The sequence below is a fragment of the Eleutherodactylus coqui genome, chromosome 1 (genome assembly GCF_035609145.1).
Source record: "Eleutherodactylus coqui strain aEleCoq1 chromosome 1, aEleCoq1.hap1, whole genome shotgun sequence".
NCBI lineage: Eukaryota > Metazoa > Chordata > Amphibia > Anura > Eleutherodactylidae > Eleutherodactylus > Eleutherodactylus coqui.
In genome coordinates, this window is record NC_089837.1 from 398,773,531 (window position 1) to 398,790,394 (window position 16,864).

Genomic DNA, 16,864 nt, shown 5'->3' on the forward strand with positions numbered 1-16,864 from the left:
AATCAGAGAGTAGTACAGGCCCTGTCTAAAGGACGGGAATGAGACATTTTGCCGCAGTCTTTGTATGGAGGAGCAGCTTGGAAGAAGCTTTATACAAGTGCCAAGGAGGATGGATAAATGAGTTTATCCAGAAGGAATGAAACAAATGAATAGCATTCCCATCCACTTGCGGATGATTGTGGTGCATGTTCCCAGGTGCAGGTGGTGCATTTCACCCACAAATGTGAACCACATGAAGTACAATAGCAGATAGCAACACTTACGTAGTATATGCAAAATCAAAAATGAATTACATTCAGAAATGGAACATTTCAGTTAGACTTCGCTATTTTCAAGCAAGCTGCTTGAAAAAGATGGTGTTAGCCTGTGTTCAGCAGATGAATGAAAGCTACACTAAGATAAGTGTTTAATCCCTAAGCACCCCAGGACGTGTATGTACGGGCTTGCTGTGTGGGGTTAATATGACGTGCTCAGAAGCTGACACCATGTCATACATGGCCGCTGTATGGAAAACAAAAATAATTGGGAGAATTTTTAATTTATTGTAAAAAATAAAGGATACTAAAAGTTTTGTTGTTTTTTTTCCCCTTAAGAATCAAAGCTTTTTCTGTATTTATAATAAAAAAATTAAAAAACATCAAAACCTATGTGGGATCGCCAAATCCATAAAAGCCTGATGTATTATTGCATTATTTGTCCCGCATGTTGAACTTTTGTCAGAGAAAAATTACAAAATGCCAGAATTGCGCTTGTTTTGGTTACTCTGTCTTCAAGCAAAAAATTATTCAGTGATCTCAACATTGTATGTATCTCCAAATGGTACCAATAGAAACCCACAAAATCTTCACACAACCCCATTGATTGAAAGATTTAAAAAAGTTATCACAATCATAAAACGGCGTCAGAAAACAATTTTTATTTTTTAAAAGTAGTACAGCAAGAAAAAAAAGATAAAGTTGATTTAACGTAGTTGTAATGACCCACAGAATAAACTCTTATACATTTTGCAGCAGTATATATGCTCTAAAAACTGGCTTCCTCCCCCCAAAAAATAGGCCTGATTTCGGGTGTTTTTTCTATTTCATTCCACTTTGAATTTTTTCAATAATTTTCAGTACATTATATGGTACACTAAACAGTACAATTGGTCCCACAAAAAACAAGCCCTTCGACAGCTACATTGACTGAAAAAAAAAATGTTGATTTTTTTTTTTGAAAGTGGGAGGGGACAAACCAGAAATGCAAAAAAAAAAGTCAAGTTCTTAGGGGGTTAATTTTGTCATGCACTTTGACAAATAGCGTGTTTAGCGGCATAACTATATCCTGGCTGGTGGGGGTCACCATAGAAATTGTTTGAGAAACCTTATAGTCTAGAGATCACTAACCTTGTGGAGGTAAGGAAGTTATGTACTCATTTCCTAAGGCCGGTTTCACATGGCTCAGAATCTTGTGTGAGGTTTGTGCGTTGCGAGACTCCCAAATCTTGCATGAATATGAACTCCATCCTTTTAAATGGATTCATATACACAAACAAATATTGTGGCATGTCCTATCTTTTCGCATTCCTTGGTACGCATTGCCATTGTTTTCAATGGGACAGTAAAACATTGCACATCGTGCGACGTGCACACAAGAGAGATGTTTCCCTTTAAAAACAATGGGAAACACTTATTGCTCCTCCAACGTGCCAGAGGATCACTACTCCACAAAAGTTAATGGGGGTGCCTGAAAAATGCCCTGCATCGACATGATATCGCACTCGCCCGTTTGTAGGTAGCCTAAAGCAGAATTTTGAATAGCATTCACTGAATTTGTCATAGGTTTTTTTTAAATAACATCGACATGCAAAATAGCTTTTTCTATATTATTTGAATTATGTAGTCTTGAACCCTACTCCAGATCCTGTGATGTACAAACAATAAGTTGGCTTTTAGGACTGTCAAAAGAACATAGACTACATCGGCCCAGACAATTTCAAAAGATACTACAAGGGTCCTTTCACACCGACTGATAAATCATTCAATGTAAATGAATGTCCCAACTGAACGGCAAACGAGAATTTGTGTGCTTCTCTTTCCTCATTCTCTTCCTGCATGCAGAAAACTGAACGACAGATTGCCCTGTGTAAGCAAATAACTGTTCATCTATGAACGACTGCCCTATAAATGGTAGGCCAAACGTTCCCCAGCCCACTCTGACTCCATTCACTATTGATGCCCGTTCATCTGTAAAAGCACAGGAACGATTATCACTGGGATGACCGGTTGGGCATTTGTGTTCGACAGGTCATTCCATGTAAAAGGGCCCTAAAGCGGAATTTTAGAAAACTGTATATTTACATACACATGCAAACATTCAGTCAGCAGTTTCAAGTTGTACAAACCAGTACAAGCATAAAATACAAATGTTTTAACCTGTTAGCAACATCCTGCATATAGGTGAATTAGATTTGTGCAGAGGAACTATGGAACATTCTCGGTAGCCAAGCCTGTGCTATAGCCAGTGGCTATGAACTGTTCCATACAGAATATGGCAACAAATAAGCCAATTATTTGTTCCAAAAAAAGTATTAACACATAATAAAAACTGTATGAATTTGATATCACCGTAATTATACTAAAGTGTGATTGTTTTCGTAAGAGAAACCAAGTAACCTTGAAAATATACCTTTTAATGGCTAACAAAAATACATGATGTTACAGCAAGTTATCGGGTCTTCTATCGACCCTTCATCAGGCTGAATGAAACTGGTTTGGATGTGGCACATATATAATATACAAATGCAGAGAGAACACCCTTCTTGATCTAAATACCAATGTTCACACCGAAATTTGAGACTGTTTTGCACTCAAAACTTAAAACAACAGACAAACTGAGCTGAGAGATAAATACTTAATCAGTCCACTGAGCTTAGGAATGTGGCAGTTTTATGATGTGTTAGCTCTCCTTCAACCTGTACATAGAAGGAGATGGAACAATACCTCTTCAGCACCACCTATTGGATGGCGACATTCTTACAAAACAATTTCTGAATTTTTATGAAGTTTAAAAAACAGAAAAAAACAATGATTGGGAAGAAGACATCCCTCTTGACCTCCTTCAGACCTTTCATATTCTCCACTTATTCAAGAATCCCGGGCCAAGCTTCATTCCATTCTTGAGGGTATCAAACTCAAATTCTTCTGTGACGCTGCGACTTGAGGTTGCCCTTCAGTATAATAACTCTCATCTGCTCTATGCTGTGCCCCTGACCAAAACAATGTTTTGCCACAGGTAATTCCATCTTTCCCTCTCTAATTATACTGACAAATATTGTTAACATTTTTACTATATTGTAAAAAAAACGCCCCTTCCAAAAGTGATGCAATCACATTTTTTCTATTTTGTCCCATTTAAAGAATTTTTAACAGTTTTTCAGTACGTTAAAAATACAACTTGTCCAGCAAAAAAAAAAGTTATTGTTTTTGAAAGACGAATGGAGAAATGAGAGCCAATAAATGAAAATTATCCATGTCCTTAAGGGGAGAAGCCATATGGCTAAGTAAAGTTTATGTAAGTGGCATGTGCCTCTTAATACATTTGTCTTATGTAGCAGTACCTAAATGCACCAAACTGAAAGCTACAGCAGCTATGATCTGGCATAGGTTTCAGCTATAATTTACCCCAGATTCTGGCATAATGCTATAGTAAATGTTAGGCCATGCGTGGCTATACCCCCTAATGTTAGGCTCCACCCACTTTAAAAAAAAAAAGTTGCAGGGTCAAGTATAAACGCTCAAATGAGTTGTACTTTTTGCCACAATTCTGCTGCAGGATGTTTATTTGCATACGCCCCATTGTTTTGTTGCTGAAACGCTACAGTGTTGCAATACAACGACAGCTCTTTACAATGGGGGAGCCTGCTGGTATTTCTTGCTTTCTGTGGTTTGGGCAGCAGGAACAGGTTCCCTTTAAATGTTGTTAGTTCTTTATGTTAGACAACAAATATTTTTTCTCCTGGGGGTTTTATTGAAAAACTAGAATCATAAAACTGGTTCTTAGACATAATTTGGACCTTCAGTAGAAAAAGGCAACTTCTTTTTCTGTTTGCAAAGTGTCCAATCTCCATGAAGAAAGTAATTATTTGGAGGAAATTTCAGCCAACTGGAAAAGTAAATCCTACTGTATATTCTGTCCATTTTATATGAGCTTTAAGAGCGCAGAGTTATGGCTAAATGTAATCTAATGAAACTTGTCATACTGTTGACATGTTTTGTAACTTACTCTGAGGCGAGCAGTAACCATTCCACATGTAATTTCTGCAGCACGTTGGCAGTTTGCCCCACAAGTGAGCGATGTAATGTGTTGGTAATAGAAATAGCAAATTAGTATTTAAGCTACTGCACTTAAGTTATTTGGTTTCACATGTGCCTCGAGTTGGCAAGAAAAGAACGGAAATTAAACTCTTCAAAAATCTGAAAGCATAAAAGCGCTTGTTCTTTTGATTGAAACCACATACTTAGCTTTTGATTTTAGCCAGCACCAGTGGTAGGGAAAATTACAGCTGAAGAAAAAATACATTGCTAGCTGTGAAAATGGCAATTGGCAATGCATGCCTTCTATCCGATTGCAGTATTTCTGCAAATTCATCGGCATGTATTCGCTAATGTTTTATCTCTACAGGTATGCAAAATGTTTTACCTCTATTTGAAGTGGAATTACTCCACAGTCCTTTTCATGAAAAACAGTGTTCCATCCACTAGTTCCACTCTAATGTCCTTCTCAGCATATTTTGCAGCCTGACGTTTTCGTCTACCTTTTTACTTTCACATAACTTATATAGGGTTTTTATATTTTTGCTTAGAGCAATGCCTTACAAAATAATACTGCCGGAAACACAGGAAAAACTATTTTGTAATATTTTAATACTTATTGCTATAGTGAGGACTAGATGCTTGTGGGCAGTGTACAAATATATATTTTTAGTGGATGGTGTGTACTTTCCTAATCTGTCATTTAGGAAATACGGTAATCTGTCACAATGCGTCGCTGCTTCTCACCCTGCTCAGCTGCTCCTTGAGTTGCGGCCAGACTGTACCACTTTTCACATACTTCTGCTCCCCCCCCCAGTCTTATGCCCCTAGGGCATGCACGTGCCCCCCACCCCTCTCTTTAAAGGGGTCAGGGCATGCACCTTAATTCCATCTCCCATTAATCACCAGCCATCCCCTGCTATATTAGGCATCCTCCTCTTATGGAGGATGCTTAAACAATTGGTCCCTTTATGTCTCGTTATTACTCATTGTGACAAGGCCTCCTACTGTGTGTATTCCCTATTCTGAACCTTGCTTATTTATTGACCTGTTTTTGTGCTCCCTAACCTCGGCTCTGTATTTTGGACTCTGCTCTTTTCTGCTGCCCTCCCTGACCTACAGCATGGACCTCAGTTATGCACCTGTGCTGCTAACTCTGACTCGCGCCTGTCTCTCCACTACATTCCTGTTCAGACCTGCAGATACCTCACCTTGGGCCAGTGCAGCATCAGAAGACATTACTGGGACTATCTGCTCATGTAATAGCTTAGGGACCCAACAACTAAGTCAGTATCCCTTTTAGAGGGGTCCCCCCGCCCCACACTTCCTCCGCATAAGTCAGTGCTCTGCAGATATTAGCTAAAGTTGCACCACCTAGACATCTTACTATGCCTGCCCCCATGCCTACCATAATACTGGTAGTACTGAAAGCTTTTGAGGACTTTGTTACTTCTTCCTGGAATTGGACGAGAAATAGAGCCAAAGTAAAGCTGGCTGTACCTTTTGAGAAAATGGGCACCTGAAATGGCTGATTTTGACCACGTTAAGTGACCACTAGCTGCACAATTAATTCAAGTGATCATTTCTGATGACCGGTTGTGGTCTCTAATCTGCCAAAAATGTGATCTTGCCTGTTGGAAAATTTCAGCCAATCATAGCTAAAAATGCAAATGGATGGTATGATCAGCTGAATCCATGTTGTGCAACAATAAACTGGTGTAAAATAAAAAAAGTAACTCTATGTTCACCTCTGCTAAGTGTCTCCTTATCCACTGATGGAGCCCCGGTCACCGTCACTCTGAATCTAAAGAAGTTGGTATTACCCATCGGTAATATTCCCTAAAATGCAATCTAATATTTACATTATATTTTAGGGGATATAACCTATGAGTATTTTTTGCCTTTAGCAATTAGAATTGTGTTTGTATGGCCCAGAGTATTCCTAGGGCAATTGCATAATATATAGTCCTGTACTGTTCTTTTTGCACGCAACCGCTGCCTCAAATTCTGGGTTCAGAGCAGTGGTGAACGGGGCTCCAGTGCTGGACATGGGAACACTTTTAACAGGCAAGTACAGGCTTATTTAAGCTGGCCATACATTTTGGAGAGTTTGGTGGGATGTTTCGTATTACCGCTCCTATGGCTGATTGATTGATATTGCAGATGAGCGAGCGTACTCGTTAAGCACAGATACTCGAGGGAGTATCGTCCTTTTTGAGTACCTGCCTGCTTGCCCGCAAAGATTTGGGTGCTGGCAGGGGTGAGCGCTGTGTTCCGGGAGTAAGCAGGAGGGAGCGAGGGGGCGAGAGAGAGAGATCTCCACCCCCATTCCTCCCCCCTGCCGACACCCAAATCTTTGCGGGTGAGCAGGCAGGTACTTGAAAAGGACGATACTCGATCAAGTATCTGTCCTTAACGAGTAAGCTCGCTCATCTCTAATTGATATTCCAAATGTTTGGCCTGTTTAACTGAAAGTGAGCAGAGAGGGAGGGGCAGACAAAGCAAAACGTCTGTGTGATGTAGCTACAAACCTCGCAAACTTGCATGTTAGGAAACGGAGTCAAAAAATGAGATATCTGTGTATACATCAGGTTTCAAGCAGGTGTGCTTTACTGAGTTTTAAAGTCTCTTTTCATGAAGGAGTCGAATAATTCTGAGACTGCAGTAATTATGAAAAGTGGCATTTTGTGTTGTTTGATAAAAATACTTCTTATTAGCTGTGTTGAGCTATCTAAATTGTTAGCTTTTTGTGAACAGTTGAAAGTTTAGAAATTTGGCACATAAGCCTAAATTAAAACAGGGGTGAATAGTTTGGATTGCAACTCTGCACAGAGTTCTTGTAATATAATGTAATGCATCCTTCTGGAAAGTCTGGTTATCTGTCCCTTAAAAACCGACATGAAGGAAGACTTGGGATGGCATGAAAGTGCACAATGTTTAGTCCTTGATTTATCAGGATGCAACATGCAGTGAGAACGTCTTTGTTCTCTTTATTAACATATTGCATCTTAAAGGAACCTCAGTTTAAGGACCCTGTGAAACGGCACCTTAGAGCTGAGCTAAAGTCGGACTAGTGGAAGACATTACGGTTACCTGCCCGGAAGCCTGAATGTTTAAAGGAGATGTCCCGAGGCAGCAAGTGGGTCTATACACTTCTGTATGGCCATAATAATGCACTTTGTAATGTACATTGTGCATTAATTATGAGCCATACAGAAGTTATAAAAAGTTTTATACTTACCTGCTCCGTTGCTGGCGTCCTCGTCTCCATGGTGCCGACTAATTTTCGCCCTCCGATGGCCAAATTAGCCGCGCTTGCGCAGTCCGGGTCTTCTCCTCTTCTCTATGGGGCTCCGTGTAGCTCCGCCCCGTCACGTGCCGATTCCAGCCAATCAGGAGGCTGGAATCGGCAATGGACCGCACAGAAGCCCTGCGGTCCATGAAGACGGAGGATCCCGGCGGCCATCTTCAGCAGGTGAGTATGAAGACGCCGGACCGCCGGGATTCAGGTAAGCGCTGTGCGGGTGGTTTTTTTAACCCCTGCATCGGGGTTGTCTCGCGCCGAACGGGGGGGGGGTTTAAAAAAAAAAAAACCCGTTTCGGCGCGGGACATCTCCTTTAAGTGCAGTCAGCATTCATTCATGCACCTGTAGGATCCTCTGCTTCACACCCCTAATACTTTGTGCCAATGTGTAAGCCAATCCCATTTTTGGCACAAAGCAGCAGTCTTCAACGAAGACCATTCTAGCCACCATTCTAGATTAGAAAAGTCACCCATGTGAACATATTTTCTGCATTGAGCGAATGACAATAGATGCCGATCATGTCACAGTTCAGATGCCTGCCCATTAACTTCGGTAGTTTTCATCCTTCATCAATCAAATATTTTATGAGTGCTTTGTGATGGAACAGTTAGCAGTCATTGTACTTTTAACTACAGAAACACAATTTGTCTGGTTTTATTTTCCTGTAATCTATTACGTCTTTTCCCCTGGCTGAACTGGTCAAATGGAAGCTGGCGTAATCAGATTCATAGACATGAAAGAGAAATGACCTAATATTTTCCAGTGCCACAATGAATAACAATAAAGGTGACCTACAAACTGGTGATACTGGAATGTATCCTGTGTGAAATCAAAGGTCAGAGGGTCCTAATAATTCCCACCATTGATATCACTTCTAGATCTGTCACTTTTGCACATTTAGTAAATTTCACAGCAAACCTTGAGCAGTAAGTAGAAATAAAAAGTAGTAATTCTCTCAGGTATATGTAAAGACTGCACATCGTAGATAAAGGAAAATTGTCAAAGAGGAAAAAGCTATGATATATCGGGAAGAAATCACTTTACGATGAGCCGTTGGTTTATTGAAGGAATGTATTACACAATGAGACTATTCTATGTGGTCTCTTATCTCAGCACAGTTTATTGCGGACTTGTATCCCACATCACAGATATTGATGATTTTGACGCCGCTGTGTTTTTTTGCAATTATGTTTATTTTTGTCCCTAGTGGAAATTAAAATATCTCATTCACACATGTTTGTTAATATTATTTCATGGAAAAGCAATGTCTGCTTAGGAACCCAAATCATTATGCAGTGCACATAGCAAGGGTCCTCTCTGCTTAATATTAAGTATTCCGGATATACCATATATAGCACCTAATGATTGGTTCAAACTGCCCCCTGCTGCTCCAGACCTCTTTAACAGTGTGCCATTCAAAAGACAGTTAATTATTGAATATTATTTTGTCTGCTGACAAAGCATGTGCTATAGATTTTTTTCCTCGTTGGCCTACGTGTATTAGCTCAGGTTATAATTTCTAGTAATAATTTATAGCTCACAGCGGTTGGTGAAGCGCCTATTAAATTTTTACACTATGCTATGAAGAAATTAACCACACAATTTCAAGTGTGGCCTAGTCTGTTCGCAGTTACGGATTTCAAAACCGAAATGCACCAATTACAAAGTATATATGTTTTGTTGGCATATCTGCGCTAAAAATGATGAACTAAAGAAAATGAAGTATTTTCTAACATGGCAAATATCTTGTTTATTATGCTGCTAGTCTGTATACTTTTAATCTCTCTAATTAGACTATTACACTTTTTCAAGTTACATTTTTCTGCCGCTTTACGCATTCTTTGCTTTTTGCTTTAAAGGCAAATTTAGAATATACATTTTTTTCTTTCCTTTTAAGCTTCACTCATTCAATGACTCATTGAAAAAAGCTGTTTTACCAAACCTGTAAAGTGTTCTCTTTTCCTGTGTACCCCCTCATGTGCCTTAGACATTTATGGCACATCCTGTGTGTATCACATAAATGTTTAACCCTTTCCAATCCACTATTTATCCTGGTTTTCCTAGGGGACTTACTCTTTTTCTGCCGTTATAAAACGGCGCTATCTGCTGCCTAAAACCAGTACTGCATGAGGTGACACGTTGGATAGGCTCCGACAGCAGAGAGGCTGGCAACATACAGTAAGAGAACCCTGACGGACGTCTTGCAACATCGGAGCTGTACAGCCCTAAATCATAATGTCTTCAGACGTCAGATAATGGATTGGAAAGGGTTAATAAGTGATCCTTTTGCATTGACATCTGTAACAATCTGTCGTAGTCATATGATTTTACACTCCTGTGTTTTCACCGCATAACTAAAGCTCCTTCTAAGTGGGCAGATTTTAAGCCTGTAAGGGATCCGTTATATTAGAATATCAATCAATATTTATGTTTCAATCCACATGGCACAATCATAGTAATAAACGAGCGCCACGATTGTACTTTAGTTTTCATCTGCAGCTCCCTGCGACCGGCGGCGTGTTTTTGTGCACCCCATCATTGTGATGGGTGATGGGGTGCAATAAACGGGCAAGGATAGAGCAGACAGCGCTCGAAAATCGTGGCATTTTAATAGAAGTGTTATACCACGATCACCACAGCGTTCATAGCGCCAAGTTAATCGCAGTAAAAAGCGCCTGTGTGGGAGAGACTTGACAATTCAAGCCATGCGGATGAGATTTTAATAAATCTCATCTAGGTGGGGAAGGAAAAAATCTGCATGCAATTAAGATAGAGTGCAGGTTTTGAATTTGTAGTATGCCAATTTATGCTAAAGGTCAGCTCCTCAAATTAGGGGATGATATCCCCATAAAAATCTGCATGCAACAGGCCAAAATCTGCTGCGTATGAACATACCCTAAGGGCTTGCTCACACTGCCATTAGGAAAGAAATTAAAAAGAAATATTTCTTCCGTTTTTTTTAATAGCAGCTTGGGAACAAAAGCAAAAATGTTTATTTCCGTTTCTCTGCTCGTCAAATGGAACAAAGAAACCTGTGTGAATGAGCCCTAGGACAGTTGTTGTTTTCCCATTTGGAGCCTTGAGCGATCAATACAGAGAATGTTTTTTGAAATTGCATAACTTTTTTGATGACTGATGAATACTCAATATTTACTAATAACCATAATTTTCGAAAAGTGCTGAGAATGTTGTACAAATATAAAAAGGCATGCTTGCTTCACCTGATCGACGGCCTCTCCCATTTTGCCTAGTCCCCTACAGCTCTCTACTGCCTGCTGCAGCAATGATGTCCCAATAGTAGGAACGTAGGACTTCTTTACCCAATCACTGGTCACTTCATTCAGTGATGCATGTTCCTGTGTCATCGCTGCAGCAAGGAACAGGGTGCCATTGGAATGAGAGAGGCAAAGGACGAGGTGAGGTTAGTATGCCTATTTTTATGTTTGTACAGCAGGCCGTACATGTTCAGTTTTTTTCCCCCTGAAAATCCTGTTAAGTGTAGAATAGTGACTTTCTGCTAGCCGGCCAAATATGACATGGAGAGATGGCAAAACTGATATAAGATGCATTTTAGAGTTTGACTTCACTTTTGCTAATCAGTTGGCATTATCTTTCGGGAGATGGACATCCTATGTTCTGTTCCGTGGTCTTTGCATTACTTGGTTACTCTGAAATACACGGTGCTAGCTCTTCCTCAGCGGCTTCTTTTTCTCTCGTTGCGACCACCCTCTCCTGCCTTCTCCTTCTTATCTCCTCAGTTGGGGTCATGCACAAGATATCATGCCTGCTCCCTCCCCACAGTGTTCCCTTCCTCAAATGGCTCTGCCGTTATATTGCACACTTCGCTCCGGATTTAGTCTGCTTTTTATCCCAGCGTCAGGAACAAGCGAGGATGTCATGACGTTGCCATGGGAATGCACAACTCATTGGTATATATTAAACTCAACATGGCAAAATCACAACTTATAAGCAGCATATACAGTTGTAATCAAAATTATGCAACCCCGGTAGTAAATTACGTTTATCTGCCAAATTTACAAACTTCCAATTTGAAAAAAAAATCAAGAACAGATTAAATAGCTCAACTCAACTAATATAACAAGTAGTTTCTCCAAATTCAACACAAGATGCAACTTTTAATGACTACTGCAGTCTTACAATTATTTAACCCTTCTTGACATGCATCTTTAGGATTTAGTAGAGCACTCTTTTGCTGTTTGGCTATGCACCAGGTTTGCAGGTCATGATATCAGCTTTTGGCCACGTTCCTGGAGAGTTTTAGCCCATTTCTTGTGGGCAATGGCCTCCAGTTCACGAATACTCTTGAAGTTACGTGCTGCAACCACCTTCTTCAAATCCTATCAACATTTTTCTATGGGTTTCAAGTCAGGTGACTTTGACTGCTATTCCAGAATCTTCCAGGACTATCTCTCAAACCAAACCTTGGTGGACTTTGAGATACTGTATACTTGGGATTATTGTTTTGTTGGAAGGTCCAATTCTATTAGTTATATTAGTTTTATTGAGCTATTCAAATTGTTCTGGTTTCTTTTGCAAGAGCCCACATTAGAATATTGACTATTGTCACATAAGCACCTTTCTAATTTTCTAATGCTCTACGCCACTCTTCTCCCTGGGGTCACTGACTGCTTCACCTGTCCGCAGAACTCTCTCAGACTCCAGTTTTCGCACAGGTCTCCAGCAAGGCCAAAATCGCCACTTCTACACTAAATATACTTGTCTGTTCTTCACTTTTCTTCTATGTTTGCTATTCCCGTTATTTCTCTCAATACATAAGCCACCAGTCCTCGGAGTTCAGTGAGTTTTGTTGGATGGCTGGCTTAGGTTTGCTTCATTCACAGTGCCAGCCCCTTACCGTCATTTGTTTATTGACATGCCCGATACTAAAATTTGGGATAAAGTCTTCAGTCATGTCGTGCTTCTGTCTGGCATATCACTAATATCTAGAAAAGTGCACCGCTTTTAGGATGACATGACTGGGTTTTGACCTGGTTGTGCATAGTTGAAAATATAACTATATTAGTCCATGCTTTCTTGTTATATTAGGGAATTATTGCAGCGTAATTGGGCTCCATCTGTTAAGGGTTACCATGGGTCCTAATAATAGCTCAATTTCTGCCATAGGTATTAGTCTATTAGGCTACGCCATCAATATTGTATAATTATCCAGTGCATTCTGCATAGACATGCTAAAAGTCATGGGATAGCCATAAATAAATTGATCATGAAGTGGCATTATCTCAGGTGATTGCTTGGGTATGCACACACTTGTATAAATTCTGAGATGAGTAAGATTGAACAGTGCCCAGCATGTTCATGGCAAGGTGATGTGAATTATTAGAGTTCAAGCGAGACATCATAGTGAGTGCAACACGGATGGAACATTTCCAGGTTGTGCAAGCATGTAACATTGCCAGAACCACAGTGTCACTTGTGTATCGGTAATACGTCATTAAAGACATTACCACCCAACATAGCGGCCGTCCATGGATATTTAATGATTGTGAACAGCGACATCTGGTTAGAATTGTCTATGGGAACACAGAAGTGAATCTGTCAGAAATGATATCCACGTTTAATGTAGGAGGCCCCACACACATATCCCGCAGGTCAGTGCAGACTTTTGGCTTCCATGGGATATCTGAGCAAAAGACCTACCAGAATGCCTTTTGTTAACACCACAACAATGGCAAATTGCCTCACTTGGGTTCATGAGGTTGCTAACTGGACGCTAGAGGACTGGCCACATGTGCCACGCTCTGATGAGTCATAATAATGCTTGTTTTAGGCTGATGGAAGGGTTCATGTATGGTGCAAATCCCATGAAGCCAAGGACCCCAGCTGCCATCAAGGCACTTGTGCAGTCTGATGGTGATTGCATACTGATGAACAGAATTGGTTCGAGGAACATTGTAGAGAGTTCCTACAAATCGTGTGGCCTGCATGTTCACCTGACATGAACACCATCGAGCAATCATAGTGGAGACATCTATTTGGACCTGAGATCCTGTACCTACAAATACCATGGAGCTATGAGTGGTAATGCAGACAGCATGGCTCAACATCTCTCTAGATGTCTTCTGTTCCCTTGTGAAATTGATGATCCGTTGAGTTGCTGAAATATGCCAGGCTAGAAAGGGTTCTTCACGATGACTATTCCTGTCCGATGACTTTTGGCACATCAGTATACATACAATATATGCAATACCAGCTTCACGTTTCAAAGTGTGACAAAATAGAGTTTACACAAACTTTTTTTTCTGAATAAAAATATTTTCTTAAAAAATAGCCCCCAATAAGAAAAAACAAACAGTATTTACTGCAAATGTAATCACTGTAGAATATAAATAACATATTATGTATGCTGCCTTTTTCTCAGCATTCCTCCCAAAAAGAAATATCTAAAAGCTGATCAATATATGATATGTACGTCAAAGTGGAGCCGCTGAAATTGCAAATCATCCTGCAAGAAAAAAAAATGCCATCATGCAGCTACGTTGACAGAGGAAAAATTATGGCTCATTGAATGCAGACATACAAAAAACCCAAAACACTTAGTCCAAAGGCCCAAAATATTATAGTTCTTAGGGAGTTATGGATAGCTGTTCAAATGTGGAGACCATTCTCATGAATCAGTACATATTACAGTTTTTTATCTGGTAATTGCATGTTTATTTTCTCCAATTTCCCATATTACTCCTATTGCCCGGGCACAGAAGCCTAGTTTATGTGTAACATAAGAAGCCTAGCAGATCTCTTATTGATCACATCCATTATTTGTGAAGTTTCTTTATTTCGTACCATCACAAATGCATCCGGCTAGCCTCCTCACAACTAAATTAAGAACACTTGTCAAATATTTTGTCTGACATGCTGGGCTTTATAATTGTAATGGAAAGAGATTTGTGAGGCTCCAATAATATGCTAGTGATTGTGTTTTTTTCCCTCTATGGTAAGGGGTGTGGGTAATTCGTTTCCAGCTTGAACTATTTCAGGGTGTGCTCTTTGTTTTCCTCTGGATTTATGAGCACTGGAAAATCACATGTTCTAAACAAATCGTAGAGGAATTTCCCATCATCTGTATGTTACGTTTAAAGCAAATTAACAGGCCCACAGTATTATTTATGTTGTAGTACGTATATTTGTTATGGAATATCGGTGGGTAGAACTGAACTGTATGGGATAATAGTGTGCTTGTTAATACCTGCAAATATGTTCCTCTAAAAGTTCATAGAAAATCTAATTGTGGTATATACCGTGTTTCCCTGAAAATAAGCCAGTGTCTTATATTAATTTTTGTTCAAAAAGGTTTAACTTTTTTACATGTATAGCTGCCTGGACACTATTTAAATTGACTTTTTTAAATTAACTGTTAGCAGGGCTTAATTTTGGAGTAGGGCTTATATTTCAAGCATCCTCAAAAAGCCTGAAAAATCATTTTGCATCCTCAAAAATTCTGGAAAATCATGCTATGTCTTATTTTCAGGGTATGTCTTATTTTCAGGGAAACAGGGTATGATCTAATGACTATTTAGAAAATAGATCAGTTCTCTTTATCAAACATTGTATAATATTTTTAGACACCTTTTGTGTCCCCCAAACAGTTGTGATTGGTTGAGACATGGACTCTACTAGAGCTCTGAAGGTGTTGCGTGATATTTGAAACCAAGATATCAAAAAATTCTTTAAAGTGAAGGTGTCATCAGAAAATGTAGTATACTATACATCACATATTTGTGTTAAACATTTTTTAAAGAATTTTTTGGTAGGTTTTTTTAAACTTTCAGTCACAATCTGTATTAATAAAAATCCAGAAATCCTGCATTTTTCACACTGATCACAGAGCCTATTGATAGGCTGATAATAAACTTCCTGATTTGTAGAGAAAGTTTTGCAGCAGTCGTCTCACTAACATCACAGGCAGGATTACACAGAAAGGTAACACCTATATGTAGATAACACAGCATCCAACATTCGCACTGGGAGATTAGCTGTGATAATCTACTCCCCTCCCTGCAAAATGACCTCTGCACAAGTTACAGAACATGTCTACAACAGTCTTTCATACTAGTCCGTGAATCAGCTTTAGACTATTGTATGAATGGCCCATGAGGCTGCTGTGAGGCATATCTCTAAATACTTTTAAATGTAGCTCAGGTAAGATGACCGTTTCCATAGACATATATGGAGAGTAGAATAATAATAATCTTTATTTGTATAGCGCCAACATATTCCGCAGCGCTTAGTAAAAATTAAAAAAAATTCCACAATATATCTAGTTTTAATTAATAAAAAAAAGTGATGCATATTCAGCTGGCACTGCACAGGATGTAAAATAAAATCGGATTATCAGAGAAGGCTATTTTCTTATACTGCTCCGTGATCACGTTCTGATGCTCACATGCCCATTGTAGGTGATTTCAGTGTTGGACACTGGTCAGTGTGGGCACTCTGATCAGAGTGCAGATATTCCACCTTATAACAGCATTATCTTTTTCAGTAATCTGTGCAACAGTAGCAATTTGGTGGGATTGGTCCAGGCGGCCTAGCTTTTGCACCCCATGGCCACCAATAAGCCTTTAGCATCCATACGTCTGTTACCATTTCACTGGTTTTCCTTTCTTGGACCTCTTTTGGGAGTACTAACTACTGCACACTGAAAAGACTCCATAAGAGCTCCTTTTTTGGAGATGCTCTGACCCCCTCGTATTGCCATCACAATTTGGTCCTCCTTCAAGTCTCTCAGATTTATACGTTTGTCTGTTTTCTTTTTTTTCTGCTTCCAACACATCAACTTCAAAAACTGACTGTTCACTTGTTACCTAATGTACCCTACTCCTTGACAGATGCCATTGTCATGAGCTAAGGAATATTATTAACAACTTCACGTCTCAGTAGTTTTTAGCTGATCAGTGTATAGACTAAAATAACCTAAAAATAAATGCACATTCTTCAAGTTGTAAAAGAATGGGTAAAATGCTCAAAGATGTACAATGTGGATGAAAAAAATTATTTTGCACTTATTCCGGATCAATGTAGCACATGTGATATATGAATATTGAATCCATTGGCATCTGTGTCTTTGAACAGCTTCTGTAGCTGTATAAAACAGTATAAAATACCTTTGCACAATGCAGAAAATATGAATTCTCTTAACCATCCACATAGAATTAACCATTCAACCTTTGGTGCTAAATGAAGGCCCGCTGTCAGATATTAATCTGCAGTATGATGATGATTTTCCAA

At 39.5% G+C, this 16,864-nt stretch overlaps 1 protein-coding gene across 1 annotated transcript in view; it reads left to right on the forward strand.

Annotated features, from left to right (window-relative positions):
* Positions 1 to 16,864, forward strand: part of PCCA (propionyl-CoA carboxylase subunit alpha) — a 400,750-nt gene that overhangs the window by 293,380 nt on the left and 90,506 nt on the right. The window lies entirely within an intron of this gene.